Genomic DNA, 24755 nt, shown 5'->3' with positions numbered 1-24755 from the left:
ATGTCGGCCTCCCTCTATTCGTCCAGCCTCACTGGAGTGACGTCACTTCCTGCTCCGTGTGAGCGAAAGCCGCTAACTCCGTTCTGTACAGCTCCACGACACCGGCCGGGGCAGGAGCTGTCAGCGCAAGACACCAGACCCCATGAGAGCGAGAGTTTTGTATCCATTGGCAGAAGAAGAATCAAGCAAAGATACATCTCAGCAATAAGGTATATATTTACTTGCAAAAATCTTGCATTACTGATTCTGAATAGGGCAAAAGTACATGAACAAGCAGGTAGGTAAGTGTGCGGTGTCCTAGATATATCTTTCAAAATCAATTCCATCTATTTGAATGGGAAGGCAGGCATATGGATTTCTGCACGCCCCATGCAGGCGAATAGAACTGATTTTCAGTTGCAGAAAATTCTGAAGGTACCCTTATAGAGGATGCATCAATGAGATCATGAGGGTGGGCTCCAAGGGGGACATTTACTAACCTATTTACTCCACTTTTGTAGCGGAGATAGGTTGCACATTTTGTCTCATTCTGTATGTGCGACATTTCCCCCTTTCACGCCACTTTTCAGAAATAACGAGAAAAGGGGATGTGCCGTGGGTGGGTGGCAGGTGGCGCCACAGACCCTCCGCATTTTATATTTTTTTCATGCCAATGTAGAAAGACAAGGAGGCTGCTGTAGAGTTGTATGTCACATGGCGCGGCTGGAAGATGCGCCAAATATCAGTGGTGTGCGCCTCTGTATAAATTTGTCTTGCCCATACTCCAGTACAATACGCCGGTCTTGATAAAAGCCCCCCTAGTGTTTGATTCAGTATTCTAATGCAAAAAGCAGAATAAATGCTACTGGGACTCTTGTAGAAAGCTCTAGAATCATGCTCCGCCATACACAATGACTCACCGCTCTTGTATGGCTTTATATATAGGAAGAGCTGTGTGAGCGAGGGAAGCAGGACTAACTGGCTTCTCCATCAGTAGGCAGGGAAGCAGGACTAACTGGCTTCTCCATCAGTAGGCAGGGAAGCAGGACTAATTGGCTTCTCCATCAGTAGGCAGGGAAGCAGGACTAACTGGCTTCTCCATCAGTAGGCAGGGAAGCAGGACTAACTGGCTTCTCCATCAGTAGGCAGGGAAGCAGGACTCAAAGGCTTTCTCTGTGTAGGGCTGAGGGAGGGAGGTCAAATAGACATTCACTATGAGTGGTCAGGGGACTCAGTCTTTCTCTGAATGGGTGGGGGAAGCAGGACACAAAGGCATTCACTGTGAGTGTGCGGAGGAAGCAGGAACCACAACCTTTAGCCATGAGTAGCTGAGGGAAGCAGGACTCGCAGGCTTTTCCTATGAATGACCTGGGGAAGTTGGACTAAAGCTTTCACTATGAATAGACGGGGAGATAGGACTCAGGCTTTCTCTATGAATGGACAGGGGATGCAGGACTCGCAGGCTTTCTCTATGAATGGACAGGGAAAGCAGGACTCGCAGGCTTTCTCTATGAATGGACAGGGAAAGCAGGACTCGCAGGCTTTCTCTATGAATGGTCAGGGAAAGAAGGACTTGCAGGCTTCTCTATGAATGGACAGGGAAAGCAGGACTCGCAGGCTTTCTCTATGAATGGTCAGGGAAAGAAGGACTTGCAGGCTTCTCTATGAATGGACAGCGGATGCAGGACTCACAGGCTTTCTCTATTAATGGTCAGGGAAAGCAGGACTCGCAGGCTTTCTCTATGAATGGACAGGGAAAGCAGGACTCGCAGGCTTTTCCTATGAGTCATTGTGACTGGTACAAGAAAATACAGGATTAAATCATAGAAAATCACATGCCCAAGGCCTGACCCATCTGCTTTGAAGAGCTTTAGTGTTTTGATTTTCATATAACCTAATCCATTACTATACTATATAGTCCAGCGGAAGCATGGGTGCAGATCTAGCAGTCGCCTATTTCAGCTCTGGTGCCAGAGGGCGCCCCATTGCCCTTCTGTCACATGAGAAGGCACCAGTACTATACATGGGACTTGACTAGGAACACATTGACAAATGATTGGCTCATTATCCTGGCTAAGAAGTAAAGAAGGCCAGGATATGTTTGCAGTCCTTAGACCTACAGACTTTGCTGCTTTTGCTCCCTTTCTGTCTACACCCACGCTGAACTTTACCCAACTTTTGGAGCCTCTTTAAAGATAATTATAGTTTTATGACAACCTATTGACAGAACAGGTTGAAGGAAAAGGCATCTATAGTCTGCAGCCCTCCATGTATTATTGGATCATTTCCATAGGGAAGGGACCTGCTAGCAGCACTGTCCCTTATCCAGAATCCACTGTCCCTGAGGTCACTGGTCAGTCTGTCTCCATAACTCCCCTGTATAATATCACTAAAATCAAATTATTCTATTTTCCCTGTCCTATGATATAACTTGCTTTGCGGCTAGATGTGTCTAGAATTTTTAGCTTAGACGTTATCCTCTGTTAGGCTGCCAAAGGGGTGGATGTTGAGTATCATACGATGGCACCAGACAAGGTGGCAAGCAGAGGGCAAAGCTCTTACTATAACTCTCCTGATGAAGGTTCGGGCATCCAAGTGCAGCAAGTCACTTTATCCTGCTACCCAATACAGGACGCTGAGTATCCTGCTGCATTTTACCTCATGACATTGACTGAGGGCCCAAAAGGCAGCAACACATAACGGGGCCCACAGCCCATCTGAACAATACATCTTAGGCTCATGCACAAGGCCGTGGCTGTATTGCGGCCTTCAAACAGCGTGTCCGCAATATGCGGGCACCGGGTGTGTGCTCCCCGCATCACGGATGCAGACCCATTGATTTGAATAGGTCTGCAATCCGGAGCTGCGGTGCGGAACCCCACGGAAGCACTACGGAGTGCTTCCATGGTGTTTCTGTCCGTGCCTCCGCACCGCAAAAAATAGAACATGTTCTATTTTTTATGCGGTGCGGAGGGATCACGGACCCATTCAAGTTGAATGGGTCTCAGTCCGTCCAGGCCGCCGCAAGGACGTTGCCCGTGCATTGGGGACCGCAAATTGCGGTCCCCAATGCACAGAGCGGCCGCACGACGGCCGTGTGCATGATGCTTTAGAAGGTTCTTTGGTAAGTGAGCATGATTGCAAAATTAAAGGGGTATTCCAATCTGGGACACTGATGGCTTAATGCTAGAATATGGCATCCGTGTCAGATAGGTGTGGTTCTCACCTTTGGGTTCTGCAGCTATTTTGAAAATGGGGGCCCCAAAGTAAATGGAGAGCATGCAGCGCATGCGCAGTGTGTTCTTCCTCACTTCAGGAACCCCATTCTGGAGCTAGGAGTGGGTCCCGGAGGTGGGATTTGCACCTATCTGACACTGAGGCCTTATCCTAGTGTTATGCCATCAATGTCCCAGATTGGAATACCCCTTTTAAGTTAATTTCAGAATTGAACATAGAAGTAAAGTTGATTTCCACACCCTTGTTGGCATATGCCCTGAGGATCTGGCCACTGACTCAAATAAGCCAACCTCAGCTGTGTCCCCTTCAGTCCAGGGGGCCCCATAGCAGCTGCATGCTCTGCCTCTATTGTACGTACGCCCCTGTGTCTGTAGGTGGTCATGCATGTGTACGCTGATGGATTCTGCCAGCTAGCAGCTGTGGCCAAGCCTTCCTCTCCGTGTAGAGAGAACACATTTTACAGTGGTGAGTTCCACCACCTTTTCTCTGAGAAAAAAAAGCCCTGCCTATAAGTACACACAAAACCTGTCCTAATCACACAGGAAGACAAGTTACTTCACAACACTGAGCTAAAGAGCTGCTTCATCCTCCTCTCTGCTCTGCTCATCCGGGATTATGAGATTATGATCCCGAATACAGATGAGAAGATCTTCAGCTGAATTTCTGTGGGAATGGAGTTCATGAGGAGACATGAAGTACAGAGAGGAGGTGGGGATGTGAGCAGCAGCACTTTTATGCAGTCTCCATTACCACAGCCCCACATTACCACCAGGGGTGGATTAAGTAGGCCTGGGGCTGTTTACCTATCTTCGGCTCCCTTCCTCCATTTTCCCCAACCATCCTCCCTTTTGCGTTCCACCTCATATTTATTTTTTTCTGGTAAATATTAAAGAAAACTATACTACATATATACTGTAATATAACACCCCCAGCTCCTCATAATGTACCCCGATCGCAGACATTAGCCTCGGGCCTCTGCTATTTGAAACAGCAAAAACCCAGCATCTATGGCATCTTCTGCTCTTGCTTGTGGGTGCCATACTTAAATAGATGACCAGCGCTGTACATTTATGGTGCTGGTAGTGTAGGGGTTAAATAAAAGCTTAGGGTGAGTTCACATGACATTTTTGCCATCCGTTTAACGTATACTTTGGAGAAAGAAAGGGATACAATAGTGCAGCACACCACACTTTTTTATCTTGCAGAGTCCGGTAAAAAAAAACGGCATACATTAACATATAGTATGGGCAGATGTCTATTTGGCGGATGCATTTTTACCGTTGTGCTCTTCATGGAGATGGTATCACCTGGTACAGTCCTCTTATCTTAAAGGGGCTGTGTCACTTCAGCAAATAGCATTTATCATGTAGAGGAAGTTAGGCTACTTTCACACTCCCGTTTGGTGCGGATCCGTCATGGATCTGCACAGACGGATCCGTTCAGATAATACAACCGTCTGCATCCGTGCAAGCAGCGTTTTGGTGTCCGCCTCCAGAGCGGAATGGAGATGGAAGGCAAACTGATGCATTCTGAGCGGGTCCTTTTCCATTCAGAATGCATTAGGGCAAAACTGATCCGTTTTGGACCGCTTGTGAGAGCCCTGAACGGATATCACAAACGGAAACCAAAACACCAGTGTGAAAGTAGCCTTAATACAAGCCACTTACTGCGGTAATTTATTGTGATGATCCATATTGCTTCCTTCACTTACTGGATTCATTTTCTATCACATTATACACTGCTTGTTTCCATGGTTACGTCCACCCTGCAATCCATCAGTGGTGGTCGTGCTTGCACACTAAAGGAAATAGCACCGGCCTATTTGCACTCCCATGGTTCTGGCCACAAGAGAGGCCGGCGTTTTTTTTTTTTCCTGTAGTATGCAAGCACGACCACTACTGCTGGACTGCAGGGTGGTCGTAACCATGGAAACGAGCAGTGTATAATGTGATGGGAAAATGAATGGAAGCAATATGGACAATCACAATACATTAGTAAGTGCCTTGTAGTAACTTCCTCTACATGATAAATGCCACTTTCTGAAGTGAGACAACCCCTTTCAGGTGACTGTCTAATGTATACAGCTTCGTCCTCCGCATATTTATGGAAGGGGATTTTCCGGCCTATCCCAACTGATAAGACTGGTTAATAATTACCAATGTTTTCCAGCCCTTCCCCATACAACATACATAAATGAGTTAGAAATGTGTGATCAGGAGGAAGGAAAATTCGCCTTTGCCCCACAGCAATTCTCAATGTGCGGATTTAGATTAGGGCGTGAAATGTGCAGGGTTCCCGACTAGTAGGCAGAGAATGGAAAGTATTTTGAGTAAATCCCACGTTGTTGAATGGTATCAGGGTCCCAAATCAGTACATGGGGTGGGGCTGTTTAACAAGCACTTAGATGCAATATTTGCCAGCTCTGTTTGTGCCTTCCAGATGTTCACTATAAAACACGTAATCGTGGTTCAAGGGCTTCCAGCAGTTTTATTGGTGTCCACCAGACACCAGCTACTCTATTCCATAGAGCCACTTAAAATAGGGCCATGGGTCGGCCATTCTCGTCATCTTTGGGGGTGTCCCAACGGTTTCACGCACAACGATCAGAAACATGTCAACTATCCTGCGGATTGGTTGATAAGTTCTCATTTTGAGACCACCCCTTTAATATAGTTGCGCAAATGCAGCTTTAGGGCTCATGCGCATGTCAAAGGTGTATGCAGACCCTCTACACATAGCTTGTAAGGGAGAACAGCTACCCAAAACACTCAAATGGGCTGTAGATGGTGCACTACAGACCTGCATATCTGTCCATAATATGGTTGTGCGAATGATTCTTTAGTTACCTGGACTTTCTACCTATTGATTCCACAGAGAGGTTTTGTCTCATTTAAAGGGGTTGTCTGCTTTTTACTATTGATGACCTCTTGTCAAGATAGGTCATCAATATCAGATTGGCGGGGGTTTGACCCCTGCAGATCGGCTGTTTGAAGAGAAAGCAGTGCTCGTACGAGCGCTGCCTTCTCTGCTTTGTTTACCTGGTCGCTACAGCAATTGCAGTGGTGAGGAGGTGTAATTACAAGTATGGCGTCCCCCTTTCACTTCTATAGGATGTCTCTGTAGTATTCACTTGGACAGATGGAGCTTTCCCATAGAAGTGAATGGGGACGGCATACTTGTAATTACACCTCCTCACCACTGCAAGTGCTGCAGCGAGCAGGTAAACAGAGCAGAGAAGGCAGCACTCGTATGAGCACTGCGTTCTCTTCAAACAGTTGATCTGCGGGGGTGCCGGGATATCCTGAGGATAGGTCATCAATAGTAAAAGGTGGATAACCTCTTTAAAGGGGTTTTCCCTGACTTTAATATTGATGATCTATCCTCATAGCTTATCAGTTTCAGATCGGTGGGGGTCCGACATCTGGTACCCCTACCAATCAGCAGTTTGCAGCAGTCACTGGCACCGGAAACTATACCAGGGATGAAGCCAGAAGTAGAAGGCTCTGTACCATGTGTAGAGGTCGCACTGGGGTACTCCAGCTCAGCTTCCATTCATCCAACACCGAGGACCCCGCCAATCATCTGTTTCAGAGGGCCCCAGCCTTCTCTCAGCTTCCCCTAGGCCGAGTCATGTGTCGCATGGCCTAGGAGCGGCTGAGTAGATGCCAAGTACAGTACGGCGCTGTGCTTTGTAAGATGCAAGAAGCAGCTGATTGGCGGGGGTCCTGGGTGTCGGATCCCCACCGATCAGATACTGATGACCTATCCTTATTAAGTCTATCTACACCAGGCATCCTCAAACTTCGGCCCTCCAGCTGTTGTAAAACTACAACTCCCACAATGCCCTGCTGTAGGCTGTTCGGGCATGCTGGGAGTTGTAGTTTTGCAACAGCTGGAGGGCCGCAGTTTGAGGATGCCTGATCTACACTTTCAGCCATTAACAACTCCTATGGGATCAGGGTCCCTAACTTTATGATTCGGGTAGTAAAGTATCGCTTTTGGACCTTCATGACCAAATTGTACTTTAAACCGTAAACTTTAACTTATTCCACTGGTTTTTATGGGGACAGTTTACACAAGCTCTCATATCCTCCTCTACGGTCAATAAATTTTACTTTTATAACCTTTCTTCACTTAAGATCTTCCGTAACGTCTTTGAACCCTCACCTGCTCTCCGATATCTTTCTTTTTAATAGGCTGGTGCCTAAACATGGACGACATATTCAAGATGTATTCACAGCAGTGATTATACAGTAGAGGGGTAAAATACTACTTGCTTCTCTAGAAACTATGCCTTTCCTAAAAAAGTAGCTGTAGTGATATGACGTTCTGTACTGTGTCTGTGTCTGTTTTGCGGTCCGGAAAAAAACGGATCTGCCCATTTGGCCGGTTTATCTAGGTGGCCCTGTAGTAATATGACGTTCTGTACTGTTTCTACCACATTACAGCACTTTGTGTCATCTGCAAATAAAGAAAGGATTATGAAGTCCAATTTACTGTACCGTATTTTTCACCCTTTAGACGCACCTGCCCATAAGACACACCTAGGCTTTAGAGGAGGAAAATAAGTAAAAAAAAAAAAAATACTTAGCTCAGACCCCCAATGTTGGGGCTCATGCAGACGACCGTATGTATTTTGCAGTCTGCAAAAAATACGGATGACGTCCGTGGGCATTCCATATTTTACGGAACCGAACAGATTGCTCCTAATAGAACAGTCCTATCCTTGTCTGTAATGCAGACACTAATAGAACATGTACTATATTTTTGCGGGACGGAGATACGGAAACGAAATGAATGGTTATGCATACGGTCTGCAAAAAAAAACGGAACGGACACAGAAAGAAAAAACATTCGTGTGCATGAGCCCTTAAAGGGGTTTTCCAGGAATTAAGAAAATGAAAATACTTAAATATTACTTTAGTATAAATATATTCCCAAATACCTTTCATTAGTTAGAATGGTTTATTTTGTCTAGGGAGCAATCATTAGGAGAAATAAAGTGGCTGCCGTCCTATTAGCACACACAAAACCTGCCCTAATCACACAGCAGGATGAGTTACTTTTCAACACTGAGGTAAAGAGCTGCCTCATCCTCCTCTCTGCTCTGCTTGTCAGGGATTATGATCCTGAATACAGTTTAATATGATCTTCAGCTGAATATCTGTAGGAATGGAGTTCAGGAAGAGACATGAAGTACAGGGAGGACGGAGAGGACAGACTGTGGTAATGGAGACTGCATACAAGGACTGCTGCTCATTATCTACACTCCCACTATCCTATCTGTATTTCATGTCTCCTCATGAACTCCATTCCCACAGAGATTCAACTAAAGATCATATTAAACTGTATTCAGGATCATAATCCTTGACCAGTAAGAGAGGAAGATAATGCAGATCTTTAACTTGTCCTCCTGTGTGATTAGGACAGGTTTTGTGTGGACTAGTAGGACGGCGGCCATTTTATTTCTCCTAATGAATGCTCCCCAGACAAAACGAGCCATTATAACTAATGAAAGGTATTTGGTAATATATTTATAATGAAGCAATATTTAAGTATTTTCATTTTTAAAATTCCTGGAGAACCCCTTTAACCACCTCAGCCCCCAGTGCTTAAACACCCTGAAAGACCAGGCCACTTTTTACACTTCTGACCTACACTACTTTCACCGTTTATTGCTCGGTCATGCAACTTACCACCCAAATGAATTTTACCTCCTTTTCTTCTCACTAATAGAGCTTTCATTTGGTGGTATTTCATTGCTGCTGACATTTTTACTTTTTTTGTTATTAATCGAAATTTAACGATTTTTTTGCAAAAAAAATGACATTTTTCACTTTCAGTTGTAAAATTTTGCAAAAAAAAACGACATCCATATAGAAATTTTGCTCTAAATTTATAGTTCTACATGTCTTTGATAAAAAAAAAATGTTTGGGTAAAAAAAAAATGGTTTGGGTAAAAGTTATAGCGTTTACAAACTATGGTACAAAAATGTGAATTTCCGCTTTTTGAAGCAGCTCTGACTTTCTGAGCACCTGTCATGTTTCCTGAGGTTCTACAATGCCCAGACAGTACAAACACCCCACAAATGACCCCATTTCTGAAAGTACACACCCTAAGGTATTCGCTGATGGGCATAGTGAGTTCATAGAACTTTTTATTTTTTGTCACAAGTTAGCGGAAAATGATGATTTTTTTTTTTTTTTTTTTTTTTCTTACAAAGTCTCATATTCCACTAACTTGTGACAAAAAATAAAAAGTTCTATGAACTCACTATGCCCATCAGCGAATACCTTGGGGTCTCTTCTTTCCAAAATGGGGTCACTTGTGGGGTAGTTATACTGCCCTGGCATTCTAGGGGCCCAAATGTGTGGTAAAGAGTTTGAAATCAAATTCAGTAAAAAATGACGAGTGAAATCCGAAAGGTGCTCTTTGGAATATGGGCCCCTTTGCCCACCTAGGCTGCAAAAAAGTGTCACACATCTGGTATCCCCGTACTCAGGAGAAGTTGAGGAATGTGTTTTGGGGTGTCTTTTTACATATACCCATGCTGGGTGAGATAAATATCTTGGTCAAATGACAACTTTGTATAAAAAAATGGGAAAAGTTGTCTTTTGCCAAGATATTTCTCTCACCCAGCATGGGTATATATAAAATGACACCCCAAAACACATTCCCCACCTTCTCCTGAGTACGGAGATACCAGATGTGTGACACTTTTTTGCAGCCTAGGTGGGCAAAGGGGCCCATATTCCAAAGAGCACCTTTTGGATTTCACAGGTCATTTTTTACTGAATTTGATTTCAAACTCCTTACCACACATTTGGGCCCCTAGAATGCCAGGGCAGTATAACTACCCCACAAGTGACCCCATTTTGGAAAGAAGAGACCCCAAGGTATTCGCTGATGGGCATAGTGAGTTCATGGAAATTTTTTTTTTTTGTCACAAGTTAGTGGAATAGGAGACTTTGTATGAAAAAAAAAAAAAAAAAAAAAAAAAAAAAAAAACATCATTTTCCACTAACTTGTGACAAAAAATAAAAAATTCTAGGAACTTGCCATGCCCCTCACGGAATACCTTGGGGTGTCTTCTTTCCAAAATGGGGTCACTTGTGGGGCAGTTATACTGCCCTGGCATTTTCCAGGGGCCCTAATGTCTGGTAAGTAGGTAAATGACCTGTGAAATCTGAAAGGTGCTCTTTGGAATGTGGGCCCCTTTGCCCAGCTAGGCTGCAAAAAAGTGTCACACATCTGGTATCTCCGTACTCAGAAGAAGGTAAGGAATGTGTTTTGGGGTGTCATTTTACATATACCCATGCTGGGTGAGAGAAATATCTTGGCAAAAGACAACTTTTCCCATTTTTTTATACAAAGTTGGCATTTGACCAAGATATTTATCTCACCCAGCATGGGTATATGTAAAATGACACCCCAAAACATATTCCCCAACTTCTGCTGAATACGGAGATACCACATGTGTGACACTTTTTTGCAGCCTAGGTGGGCAAAGGGGCCCAAATTCCTTTTAGGAGGGCATTTTTAGACATTTGGATACCAGACTTCTTCTCACGCTTTGGGGCCCCTAAAATGCCAGGGCAGTATAAATACCCCACATGTGACCCCATTTTGGAAAGAAGACACCCCAAGGTATTCAATGAGGGGCATGGCGAGTTCATTGAAAAAAAAAAATTTTGGCACAAGTTAGCGGAAATTGATTTTTTGGATTTTGTTCTCACAAAGTCTCCCTTTCCGCTAACTTGGGACAAAAATTTCAATCTTTCATGGACTCAATATGCCCCTCAGCGAATACCTTGGGGTGTCTTCTTTCCAAAATGGTGTTATTTGTGGGGTGTTTGTACTGCCCTGGCATTTGAGGGTCTCCGCAATCATTACATGTATGCCCAGCATTAGGAGTTTCTGCTATTCTCCTTATATTGAGCATACGGGTAATGAGATTTTTTTTTTCCGTTCAGCCTCTGGGCTGAAAGAAAAAAATGAACGGCACAGATTTCTTCATTCGCATCGATCAATGTGGATGAAAAAATCTCTGCCAAAAAAAGAAAAAGGAGGGGAAAGGCGTCTGCCAGGACATAGGAGCTCCGCCCAACATCCATACCCACTTCAGCTCGTATGCCCTGGCAAACCAGATTTCTCCATTCACATCAATCGATGTGGATGAATAAATCATTGCCGGGATTTTTTTTTTTATATATACAAAGTGTTTGCCAAAGTATATGAACACCGCCACCTCCTCAGCTCATATGCCTCGGCAAACATATCTTTTACTGCAGAGGAGAAATCTCGTCTTGCAGCGCCGCATACACCGACTTGCGTGTAATCTGACAGCAGCACAATGCTTCTGTCCGAATGCACATCAGTGCTGCAGCTGGTCGATCGGTTGGTCCACCTGGAAGGTAAAAAAAACAAAACAAAAAAGAAAAAACCAGGCCGCAAAGCAATAACTTTATTAACTTTAGAACAGAACATATTAACTTTTTTAAACTTTTTTAACTTTTTTTTTGTTTAGTTTTTTTTACCTTTATAGAACAAACCTCTCCTTCCCCATGGGACAATGTGCAAAGCGCAAATCGCCCAAAGATGTGGCGAAGTACGTTATGCACTTTATCCCAGGTGAAAGGAGAGGTTTGCAGCAGCTGAGAGTAAAAGGGCCCTAATAGCCCTGTGTGCCTGTCCTGTGAGATGCAATCCCTATGCTAGGTGTACCTGTGTGTGGTACTTCCGGAAACACTCTCCATAGCATAGGGCAGGGTGGTCAGCACAGTCAGGACAGAAATAGCGGGTGTCACGCCTTATTCCACTCCTGCTACAGACACGACATCTTTTTCGGGGTGACGGTTGGGTTGAGGTACCAGGAACGACACTGGGGAAATGTCGCTCGTGTAGACGGCTAACTACACTGGGGGATGGGGCCACGGAACCTCCTGGGTAAAGGAGGTTCTCGATGATCTCTTCCTGGAATTTGAGGAAAGATCGTGTTCTCCCAGCCTTACTGTAGAGAACAAAACTATTGTACAGCGCCAATTGAATTAAATATACAGACACCTTCTTATACCAGCGTCTGGTTCTGCGGGAAACTAAATACGGAGACAACATCTGGTCATTGAAGTCCACCCCTCCCATGAGCGCATTATAGTCGTGGACACAGAGGGGCTTTTCAATGACACGGGTTGCTCGCTCAATTTGGATTGTCGTGTCTGCGTGAATGGAGGAGAGCATGTAAACGTCACGCTTGTCTCTCCATTTCACCGCGAGCAGTTCTTCGTTACACAAGGCAGCCCTCTGCCCCCTTGCAAGACGGGTGGTTACAAGCCGTTGGGGGAAGCCCACGCGACTAGTTCGCGCGGTGCCACAGGCGCAAATCCGTTCTAGAAACAAATGCCTAAAGAGGGCCACACTTGTGTAAAAATTGTCCACATAAAGATGGTACCCCTTGCCGAATAAGGGTGACACCAAGTCCCAGACTGTCTTCCCACTGCTCCCCAGGTAGTCAGGGCAACCGACCGGCTCCAGGGTCTGATCTTTTCCCTCATAGACACGAAATTTGTGGGTATAGCCTGTGGCCCTTTCACAGAGCTTATACAATTTGACCCCATACCGGGCACGCTTGCTTGGGATGTACTGTTTGAAGCCAAGGCGCCCGGTAAAATGTATTAGGGACTCGTCTACGCAGATGTTTTGCTCGGGGGTATACAAATCTGCAAATTTCTGGTTGAAATGGTCTATGAGGGGCCGAATTTTGTGGAGCCGGTCAAAAGCTGGGTGGCCTCTGGGACGGGAGGTGGTGTTGTCGCTAAAATGCAGGAAACGGAGGATGGCCTCAAATCGTGCCCTGGACATAGCAGCAGAGAACATGGGCATGTGATGAATCGGGTGCGTTGACCAATATGACCGCAATTCATGCTTTTTTGTCAGGCCCATGTTGAGGAGAAGGCCCAAAAAAATTTTAATTTCGGAAACTTGGACTGGTTTCCACCGGAAAGGCTGGGCATAAAAGCTTCCCGGGTTGGCGGATATAAATTGTGTGGCATACTGGTTGGTCTCTGCCACGACTAAGTCCAAGAGCTCCGCAGTCAAGAACAGCTCAAAAAATCCCAGGGCCGAACCGATTTGAGCCGTCTCAACCCGAACTCCAGACTGGGCGGTGAAAGGGGGAACTACAGGTGCGGCTGAAGTTGGTGACTGCCAATCAGGGTTTGCCAGCACCTCAGGGATTCTAGGGGCTCTACGGGCCTGTCTTTGCGGTGGCTGCGACGGGGTAACTAGTGCACGTGCCACCGTACCAGCTTCAACTGCCCTTCTGGTGCTCGCCACGTCACCATGTTGTACGGCAGTGCTGGTACTAGGTCCAGGGAGGGCTGCGCTGCTGGTGTATGCCTCACCACGTGATCCGGCAGCGACAGCCCCACTCTGCTGCTCTTGAAGCGGATCCTGCATAACCTGTGGTCTAGCGACATGGGGCCGGGTACGCCTGGTGCTGCCAGGGACCTCCACCTCCTCGTCCGAACTTTGGGTCAGAGAGCCACTGCTTTCCACAGGTTCATATTCTGACCCGCTAGATTCATCAGATGAGGGTTCCCACTCCTCATCCGACTGGGTCAGAATCCTGTAGGCCTCTTCAGAAGAATACCCCCTGTTTGACATTTTGGACTACTAAATTTAGGGGTATTCCCTGAGACTACCCAAGAAAAAAAGCAAACCTGTCTTACAAAGGGGAGGCTAGCGAAGTACCGGAGGCCGCTGCGGTTGATAAAAAATATCAAAACTGATTTTTTTATCGCCGCAGTGCGTGTAAAGTGAATGTGCAGTGATCAAAAAATATATATTTTTTGTCACTGCGGTGGGGCGGGCGTGGGTGAACGCACGTGTGGGCGACCGATCAGGCCTGATCGGGCAAACACTGCGTTTTGGGTGGAGGGCGAACTAAAGTGACACTAATACTATTATAGATCTGACCGTGATCAGTTTTGATCACTTACAGATACTATAAAAGTACAAATGCTGATTAGCGATACGCTATTCAGCGAATAAAAGTGACTGCGGTGCGGTGGGGTGGGCGCTAACTGACGCTAACTACCTAACCAAGGGGCCTAAACTATCCCTAAAACCTAACAGCCAATACTAGTGAAAAAAAAAAAGTGACAGTTTACACTGATCACTTTTTTTCCTTTCACTGGTGATTGACAGGGGCGATCAAAGGGGTGATCAAAGGGTTAATTGGGGTGCAGGGGGGTGATCTGGGGCTAAGGTGTAGTGTTGGTGCTACTCACTGTGAAGTCTGCTCCTGTGCTGGATCCAACCGACGAAAAGGACCAGCACAGGAGCAGACAAGCCATATAACAGATCATATTTACTAATATGATCTGTTATATGGCTTGTGATTGGATTTTTTAAAAATCGCCAGCCTGCCAGCCAATGATCGTTGCTGGCAGGCTGGTGACTAACTTGTTCTTTAACTTTTGCCGGCCCGCGATGCGCATGCGCGGGCCGGCTTGGAGCGAAATCTCGCGTCTCGCGAGATGACGCGTATATGCGTGACTGTGCGCAGCGCTGCCACCTCCGGAACGCGAATCTGCGTTAGGCGGTCCGGAGGTGGTTAATAAGACCACAATCAGACCTAAGCTCAGAGCCTTAATCAGATCCCCAATGTTAATCAGACCTCAGAACAGACCCCCAATGTTAATAGGACTCCAATCAGACCTCAGATCAGACTTCAGCACAAACCTCAATGTTAATAAAAACCCCATATTAATCAGACCTCCATGTTAATAATATCCCCATATTAATCAGACCTCCATGTTAATAATATCCCCATATTAATCAGACCTCCATGTTAATAATATCCCCATATTAATCAGACCTCCATGTTAATAATATCCCCATATTAATCAGACCTCCATATTAATAAGACCCCCATATTAATCAGACCTTCATGTTAATAAGACCCCCATATTAATCAGACCTCAGATCAGAGAAAAAAAAAAAATCAATCTACCTCTCCTGATCCGGATGCCGCTGCTCCTAGGAGGGAAAATACGTTATGCGTTTTGCATGCCCACTGAGCATGTCAGTCCACCTCTGTATGCATGAGAAGGTGGGCCAGATGGATAAACAGCAGGGGGCGCTACCAGAGAGGAAATGTACATAAAACAACAGCAAAAATATCACCAGTCTGAATTGATGGGCAAATTAGACGCTTGTGAAGTTCTGTAGTGTGCTATATGCTTCCGCCTCTTACAGATACTTTGTAGGTCCTGTGTACTTCCATATGAGTTTGATATGGTGTTCCATATAGGTACCATGTAAGTCAAATAATTCTTGTTTCTGAACCAGTTGTTTGCTCTAGTTTAGTGGGAAAAACAAAATCACTCCATATAAATGGATGGCTTCTGGGGGGTAAAGCCTGCACCCATATGGAATCCTATAGAGGATAGGGCACTCTGAGCCCTCTCTGTGGGCACACTGCTCTGTGTGGGCCATGCGTGGGGTTGCCACCTGTGCACTATTACTAATGAGCGCTTCCATTGTAGTACTCTCATTTGTACAACCTTTGCCCCCCTCTTCTGCTTGTGTTAAAAAAAAAAACAAAAAAAAAAAAACTCACCTCCTCCATTTGATCGCACCATGGTGAACACTCGCTGCTCATTGGATGCACAGGACAGGACCTGCGCTCCAGCGTGATGACGTTTCACACCATTGACTGGCAGCAGCAGGACATGCGAAACGTCATCACGCTGGAGCGCAGGTCCTGTCCTGTGCATCCAATGAGCAGCGAGTGTTCACCATGGTGCGATCAAATGGAGGAGGTGAGTTTTTATTTTTTTTTGCACAAGAAGAGTGGGGAAGGAGGCATCAATAATACTGGCCCCTAGAGGGGACATTATTAATGCTGGGAGCCACTAATAATACTAGGGGGGCACTAATGGGGGCAATAATTTTACTGGGGGCCATTAGTGGGGAGGGGGCTTATTATTACTGGAGGACACTAATGGTGGCCTTATTAATACTGGGGGACATTAATGGGACATTTTGAATACTGGGGCCAGTAGGGGGGGACATTTTTAATACTAGGGGGCGCCAACGGGGGGGAATTCATTTTACTGGGGTCTGTGTTAAGCCGTGACCCACAGGTTAACTTGGCCAGTATTTTTCAGCATTATTAAAACTGGGAGCCATTAATGGAGGAAAAATAATACTAGGGGGCACTACTGGGGGCATTAATTTTACTGGGGGCCACTAATGGGGCATTATTAATTGTTCTGTCCCCACATGAAGGCGAATGAAGGTGTAACTGATAATGACTTTGTGACTGTCCTACCTTCGTATCCAAGCAGTGGAGCAGACCGGACCGGCAGATGCTCAGGTTAGATGGATCCAGACGTAGACATGAGGATGCAATCAAACGTGGGTTTATTTGATCCAGAGCAGTGACATACAGTGATACAATACAGGAATGCAGTAGATGCTGTGATGTGGATGTCTTTCCTGAGGCTAACTGCTGAGGCAACTGCTGGTCAAAAACTGATGCCTTCACAAGCCAAGGTGTGTGTCTCCAGTCACAAAGGATGCAGCACTGAAAAAGGCTACAGGAAGTGACCAGGCCCAAGGCTGCAAAACCACGCCCAGAGGAAAAAACTTTATAGACAACGAACGAGGCGTGCAGCATACAAATTCCGGGCAGCAGAGAACAATAGATTGAAACAACATAGTAAAGAGAGATAATAATACAGTGCAGAAATTCAATTTGAAAGGAACAGCACACTCCCCGTCTGAAATTCACTTTGGGGATTTCACTATGACGAATGTCCATAAAATATAAACAACCTGTAAAAGAAAAACATGTTAGAATGCAAACATAGATTAGTCCTGTTTTCCAACTTGGAATGGAGAAGATCTGCGAAGCTAGTTACAGTCCTGTTCACCCAGCAGGGACGTTCTCGATGGGTCTCATCCAACTGGAGAAACGTTCAAAGCACTGACAACTGAAGCTGGCGGTTTGCTTTGTTCCAGTGACTAATACACTAACTTCAGTGTGGATTTCTGGATCATTATCCGGATCCTGGATGCTGAAAACTTCCTGTACACATTCGTCTGCCTCTCCAAGTAGAAACTCCGGACCTGTAAGCCAAGTAGAGTTAGTAAAGGAACCTATAGACATAGGCCTAGTGGCGTGATCTGCTGGATTAAGTTCGGATGGTACGTAGTGCCATTGTTCAGGTTTGGAGGACCTCCTGATTCTCTCTATGCGGTTACTAACGTACACATAAAATCGCTTGGTCCGATTGTGGATGTAACCTAAAACGACCTTACTGTCGGTGTAATACTGGACTTCAGCTATGTCGACACCCAGTTCTTGTTGTACGAAATCCGCAATCTCCACTGCCAACACAGTCCCACAAAGTTCCAGTCTGGGAATAGTATGATCGGGCTTGGGGGCTAACTTAGCCTTACCAAAGACAAATCCAACGTGATTTTGGTTGTTGGGTTCTGTGACTTTCAGATAGGCAACCGCTGCGATGGCCTCCGTGGAGGCGTCCGAGAACACGTGGAGTTCTTTCTTTATGCTAGAGGAAAGTGAGGTTTTAATATAGCATCTCGGGATGTGGATCTCATCCAAGGCACACAAAGATCGCTTCCAGGCTTCCCATTTTTGCTCTTTCTCGGAGGGAAGTGGGGTATCCCAATCCTTGACTGTTTCAGAAAACTGTCTCAGTAGAGATTTACCTTGTATGGTGATGGGCGCTACAAATCCCAGCGCATCAAATAGGCTGTTTACCACTGATAGGACGCCTCGTTTTGTGAATGGCTTGTCTGCACAACTTATCTGAAAACCGAAGGAGTCAGCCGAGAGATCCCATCTGAGGCCCAAGCTCCTCTGCACAGGTGGACTGTCCAGTCCCAAGTTAATGTCCTTGAATCCTGGTGCATGATCGCCTGATTCGAAGGCCCTCATAAGGGCCAGGCTGTTTGAAGCAATTTTGTGTAGTCTAAGTTTAGCTTGGTACAACATACTTTGAGTCCTTTTGAGCAGATCGATAGCCGCTTCTTCAGTCGGTAGTGATTTGAGTCCATCGTCTACGTAGAAGTCCTTTTCTACAAAGTCTCTGGCGTCTTTGCCGTACTCGGATTCTCCCTCTAATGCAGTTCGCCGAAGGCCGTAAGTTGCCACGGCAGGTGAAGGGCTGTTTCCAAATACGTGTACCCTCATACGATATTCTGCCATCTCTGCGTTGGTGTCGTTATTCTTGTACCACAGAAACCTGAGGAAATTCCGATGGTCCTCTCTGACTACGAAACAGTGGAACATCTGTTTAATGTCAGCGGTGATGGCAACGAGCTCTTTTCTGAACCTCATCAGCACTCCAACTAGGTTATTCGTCAGATTAGGACCTGTGAGGAGGACATCATTAAGAGATACACCTTGATGTTTGGCACTTGAGTCGAAAACAACCCTAATTTGATTAGGTTTCCGTGGGTGATACACTCCAAATGAAGGCAAGTACCAGCACTCGTCGTTCTTCCCTAAGGATGGAGCTGGTTCTGCATGGTTGTTGCGGAATATTTTGTCGATAAAGGCAACGATGTGTTCTCTCATCTCAGGCTTACTGTTCATGGTACACTGAAGAGAGTTAAATCTAGACAGAGCTTGTTCCCTATTGTTCGGGAGTCTCACCCTGGCAGCTCGGAAGGGTAATGGAGAAACCCAGTGATTGGTTTCGTCTTTAAGGAACTCATTGTCCATTATCTTGATAAATTCTCTGTCCTCTACTGACAAAGCTACTTTATCATCGTCCTTGCTTGTGTGAAAGACCAATCTTCCCAAGTTGTCAGCAAAGGGAGGAATGTCGTCAGGTGGTTGTATGAGGTCTGGAGGCTTCTCTTTCACCTCATAGTGATGAGGGCAAGGCTTAATGCAAGTTGTGCGTCCATCTCCGCGCACGTACGTTTTGAAAGAGCGGATTCTTGGTTGATCCAAGCATACATTTCCTATGACCACCCATCCCAAGTCCAGTCTCTGGGCGTATGGTGCATAGTCGGGACCATTACACTGTTGACGCACCTTGTGTACCCTTAGATTGTCTCTGCCAAGCAGGAGTAGAATCTCGGCGTTGTTGTCCATAGGTGGGATAACGTTGGCTAGGTGCCTTAGGTGTGGATGGTGAAATGCAGCTTCCGGGGTAGGAATCTCATCCCTATGGTTGGGTATTTGATCGCATTCGATCAGCGTCGGTAGAGGTATTTCCGTATTTCCACTGACGGAACAAGCAATGAATCCTTGTGCCCTCCTGCCGCTAGTCTCTATGCGACCCGAGCAGGTGTTTAAGATGTAGGGTTCTGACGGTCCCTTTATTCCAAAGGCTTCAAAGAATTTAGGTCCTGCTAGGGAGCGGTTGCTTTGGTCATCAATGATGGCATACATTTTTACTGCCTTTTCTGGTAGCCCCTCCGGGTAGACCTTGATTAGGCATATGCGGGCACAACATTTCTCACTCTGGCCCTCCCCACATACGTCCAAGCATGAGCAGGAAACAGCAGTGGCTGTGTTAGCGTTGTTCTGGGGCTCCCCGCCATGACTTTGAGCAGGACTGGTGGTGACAGCAGCCGGTGAATCCCTTGTGAGTGGAGTTGGGTGCATAGCTGAGGCATGTCTTTCACTATGACACTCCTCACACTTGATAATGGATTTACAGTCCTTAGCCATGTGCTCCAATGAAGCGCAGCACCTGAAGCATACCCCAAGCTCGGTGAGGACTTTCTTGCGCTCCTGTATGGTTTTGGATCTAAATCCTCTGCATTTGTTCAGTGAGTGTGTCCCATTCATAAAAAACCATTCACGATTGAAGGCCTTGTCTCCTGATGAGGTAGTGTACTGTCTACCAGTGGGTACTGCAGATGATGGTAGGTTAGTCTTTCTAACATTCACGCTGCTCTTAAAGTCTCTGTATTTATGCACAATACTTTCATACCTTGATGATGGTGTCACTGAAGCTGTAGTATTGAACTCCAGGAAGTCGAGGCTGGGGTCATTCCTCATCTGGGACTGTTCATCGATGAACCTACAGAAATGAATAAATGGGGGAAAAGTGACGTCATGCACTCTTTTGTACCTTGAGACTGATGCCGCCCACTTCTCTTGCAGGCTGTATGGTAGCTTCACGACAATTGGGTTCACCCCATGGGCTGTATCCAGGTAGCACAGCCCGGACAGACGAGGGTCTCTTTTGGCGAGCTCCAGTTCCATGAGCAAATCACTTAAATCCTGAAGCTTGTGGACATCCTTGAGACTGATCTTTGGGACGTTCTGGAGTCTCCTGAATAGTGCCTTCTCTATTGCTTCTGCACTGCCAAAGGTGCGTTCGAGTCTCTGCCAGGCTGCAGCGAGACCTGCTTCTGCTTGTCCCACATAGACAGTTCTAAGGCTCTTGATGCGATTTGTGGAGCTTGGGCCCAGCCAGTTGATCAAGAGGTCGAGCTCCTGCTCTGCGGTTAGGTTGAGGTTGGCGATGGCGGCTTTGAAGGTTGCCTTCCAGGCTCTGTAGCTCTCCGCACGGTCATCAAATTTTGAGAGACTGGTGTTAATTAGCTCTCTGCTCACCATAAACCTGGCAAACTCAGACATATCTGATTTCTCACTGCTTGTTGCCATGACAACTTTTGATGCCCCTGGGGCGTATAGGCTGCGTGGCGTGAAAGGGTGAGATGCTTCCGGGTAGAATGATGTTGCTGCAGGGTTGAGCTGTGGTTTAGCCTCTGTAGGTTTTGATGACTGCTGCTTAAGCTGTGGAGGTAGGCCAGGAAACACCTGGTAGCCATCTTGCTGTAATAACTGCCCTTGAGAGGGCGCGTCTGGGCAACTGTTATTGGATTGCTCGGGTGCTGTGGGTATCGCTGGCACTGCAGGTACAGCTGACTTGGAAGTTTCAGTGTTGTTGGCTTGGACGGTACTGCACACTGGGGGTGTTGCAGATAACTGTTTCAGTGCGTAGTCGCTGGTGCGATCAACTGGATCGTCTATCTCCTCTGGTGGTAAGCAGACTGAATCAAGGCCTTGGCTCAATGCTTGCTCAAGTAGTCTTACTTTTGCTAATGCAATTTCCTCTTCCCTCTCTGATTCGAGGATCTTTATTCGAGCCTCTGCTTCTGCTTCTGCCCTCTTGGCTTCAGCCTCCGCTTCTGCCCTCTTGGCTTCTACCTCCGCTTCTGCCCTCTTGGCTTCTACCTCCGCTTCTGCCCTCTTGGCCGCCGCCGTCTGTGCTTCTGTTCTCGCAAGGACTTCTTTTTCAGTGAAGGAACACCTCACTTTGGATAGCTCTGCATTTATGCGGGCCTCTAGTAATCTGTCGCTCAGGTTGGAGCTTCTAGAGCATGATGATCTGTAGGACCGTGAGGAATGTTTGGACGAATGTGATCTGTGTGATCTAGTTTCTTGCAAATGAGAGATGCGGAGTTCCACTTTATCTTTAGCATCCAGCACCATGGTGTCTCTTTGTCTGTCTATTGATTCTGCCTTGCACAATTCTGACGGGGCTTCTTCAATATTAGAGTCTTTTAGAAAGGTTATATACCTTGTGGACAGTCTCTTGTATCTTTCATGGGCTGCGTTCAGCCGCCCGACGGCAACTTGTAAACTGGTGGCATCGCCTGAGGAGGACTTAAGTCCTGATATGAGGGAGGAAACTCGTTCCCATAGCTCTTCCAGGTTGTCACATAGCTCATCTTTCATGGTGTGATAGTTTTCTGTGATCTTTATAGTTGGTTTGAGAGAGCGCCTTGGTCGCGTGACTTGGTCTGCTGGAAGTGTGGGTTCTACCTCCAGCTCTTCATAATGATCAGTATCAGGTAGCATTTGCTTTGTTTCATCACTGGGGAACTGTACGAGGTCCTTTTCAGCCATTTTGATTTAAGGTGCGCTGTCTCTTTAAGAAATCGAACTTTTGAATTGGGGGCTGAAAATTGCAGTGCGGCTCAGATGAGGCACCCCGATGAGTTTCCCAAGGTGTTTTGGTTTGAGGGAGGCCCCGCGTGCGTGAACAGTTCTTATATCATGCGAGCAAGGGTTAATATAGGATGTAGAAAGTGGCTTGGCGAGTAGTGGAGGACTTCCAGGCGAGAGTATATCTACTGCGGACACGCCGTGCTTCCCCTTAGGCTTATGGGACGTGCACTGTTGCTGGGCAGATTTGCTGGGAGTGGGCCTGTTGCAGGGGAGGTTCCTGAGTGTGGCACTGGGCTCTGAGGGAATCTGTAGCCGGGCATTGGACATTCAGACTGGTATTGACTGGGGTATAAGGCTTTAAGGCAGTTTTTGACTGTTCTGTCCCCACATGAAGGCGAATGAAGGTGTAACTGATAATGACTTTGTGACTGTCCTACCTTCGTATCCAAGCAGTGGAGCAGACCGGACCGGCAGATGCTCAAGTTAGATGGATCCAGACGTAGACATGAGGATGCAATCAAACGTGGGTTTATTTGATCCAGAGCAGTGACATACAGTGATGCAATACAGGAATGCAGTAGATGCTGTCATGTGGATGTCTTTCCTGAGGCTAACTGCTGAGGCAACTGCTGGTCAAAAACTGATGCCTTCACAAGCCAAGGTGTGTGTCTCCAGTCACAAAGGAAGCAGCACTGAAAAAGGCTACAGGAAGTGACCAGGCCCAAGGCTGCAAAACCACGCCCAGAGAGAAAACTTTATAGACAACGAACAAGGCGTGCAGCATACGAATTCCGGCCAGCAGATGGCAGCAGAGAACAATAGATTGAAACAACATAGTAAAGAGAGATAATAATACAGTGCAGAAATTCAATTTGAAAGGAACAGCACATTAATACTAGGGCCAGTAATGGTGGTCTAATTAATACTGGGGCCCACTAATGGGGCATTATTAATAATGGGGGCCACTAACGGTGGCCTTAATAATACTGGGGGGTCTCTAATGGGACATTTTTAATACTAGGGGGTGCTAACGGGGGAATTAATTTTACTGGGATCTGTGTTAAGCCACGCCCCCACAGCGCAACTTAGTCGGTATTTTTCAGTATTCAGGTTGAATTGCCGTGTTGGCACTTTGTGATAAATAAGTGGGTTTTGGGGTGCAGTTTGGGCAGTGGCGTACATAGAGAAGTAAGGGCCCCATAGTAAGGATCACACCAGGCCCCCACACAGGGCCATTTTTCCACTGCCTTATTTGCTAAAAGTTGTTCCTATAGAGCAGGGGTGCACAACCTGCGGCCCGGGGGCCACATGCGGCCCTTGATACCATTCTGTGCGGCCCCCAACCATCTAGTAACAGACATGTATGCCTATGTCTTGTGGCTGCTCAGATGTATTTTTCATGTATTTCTCCCATTAGATGGGAGTCCTGGAAGTGTAACTAGACATTAATGGTATATACTGTGTGTTCAATATGCCATAAGTACAATATTTCAGTTGTTAATACACCTTTAAATTTTTATTTCGGCCCTCGTCATTAGTTCAGTCTGGCAATGTGGCCCCCAACCAGGAAACGTTGTGCACCCCTGCTATAGAGGGTAGAGTCCTAACCAAGTTTTCACCTCCAGTAGAAAAAGAGATAATCCCAACTAAGACTAGGCCCCCCTTTGCCCTGGGCCCCATAGCAGTCGCTTGGTCTGCCGCTATGGTAGTTACGCCCCTAAGTTTGGGCACTCAGTCTCACTGCTATAGAGCATGGCATAACATATGGCATGACACAGAGGTATGGAGACCTCCATTGGATAAAATAATTACTGTATTCTGGTTATGTACTACTGTAGGTAGCCATAATACAGTTGTGTATGTGAAACTGTAACTCGTAAGCTCTACCGACCAGGACTCTGTACGGGACTCTGCTGGAATGGCACCGAGCGTACTCGACTGCCACTCAAAGTCCTCCTCACTATGGCCATGCACTGAGAAGGAATGGGGCCTCATGGTTCTCGTTGTAGTGATCGGTGGATAAATGTCCACCTTTAAAGAGGACCTTTCACCAGAATAAAACATCTAAACTAACTATACAGCCATCTAGAGCGGTGCCCAGGGATCCCCCTGCACTTACTGTTATACCTGGGCGCCGCTCCGTTCGCCCGGTATCTTCATAGTTAGGCTCCACCCAGGGGAACCTGCCGGCGTCTCCTTCTCCCATGCTGTAGCGCTGGCCAATCGCAGCGCTCAGCTCATAGCCTGAGAGAAAAAAAACCTCTCAGGCTATGAGCTGAGCGCTGCGATTGGCCAGCGCTACAGCATAGGAGAAAAAGACGCCGGCAGGTTCCACTGGGTGGAGCCTAACTATGAAGATACCGGAGGCTATAACGGGAGAACGGAGCGGCGCCCAGGGATAATAGTAAGTGCAGGGGGATCCCTGGGCGGCGCTCTACATGTCTGTATAGTTAGTTTAGATGTTTTATTCTGGTGAAAGGTCCTCTTTAAGCTGATAATAGAGACAACTGATAATTCTACCAAACTGTCCATGATAATGCACCGATCCATTAGTAGGACAATGCAATCATGTCATCATACACA

This window comes from Bufo bufo, chromosome 8 (genome assembly GCF_905171765.1).
Source record: "Bufo bufo chromosome 8, aBufBuf1.1, whole genome shotgun sequence".
Taxonomy (NCBI): domain Eukaryota; kingdom Metazoa; phylum Chordata; class Amphibia; order Anura; family Bufonidae; genus Bufo; species Bufo bufo.
The sequence above is the reverse complement of the archived record's forward strand: the minus strand, read 5'-3'. Positions refer to the sequence as shown.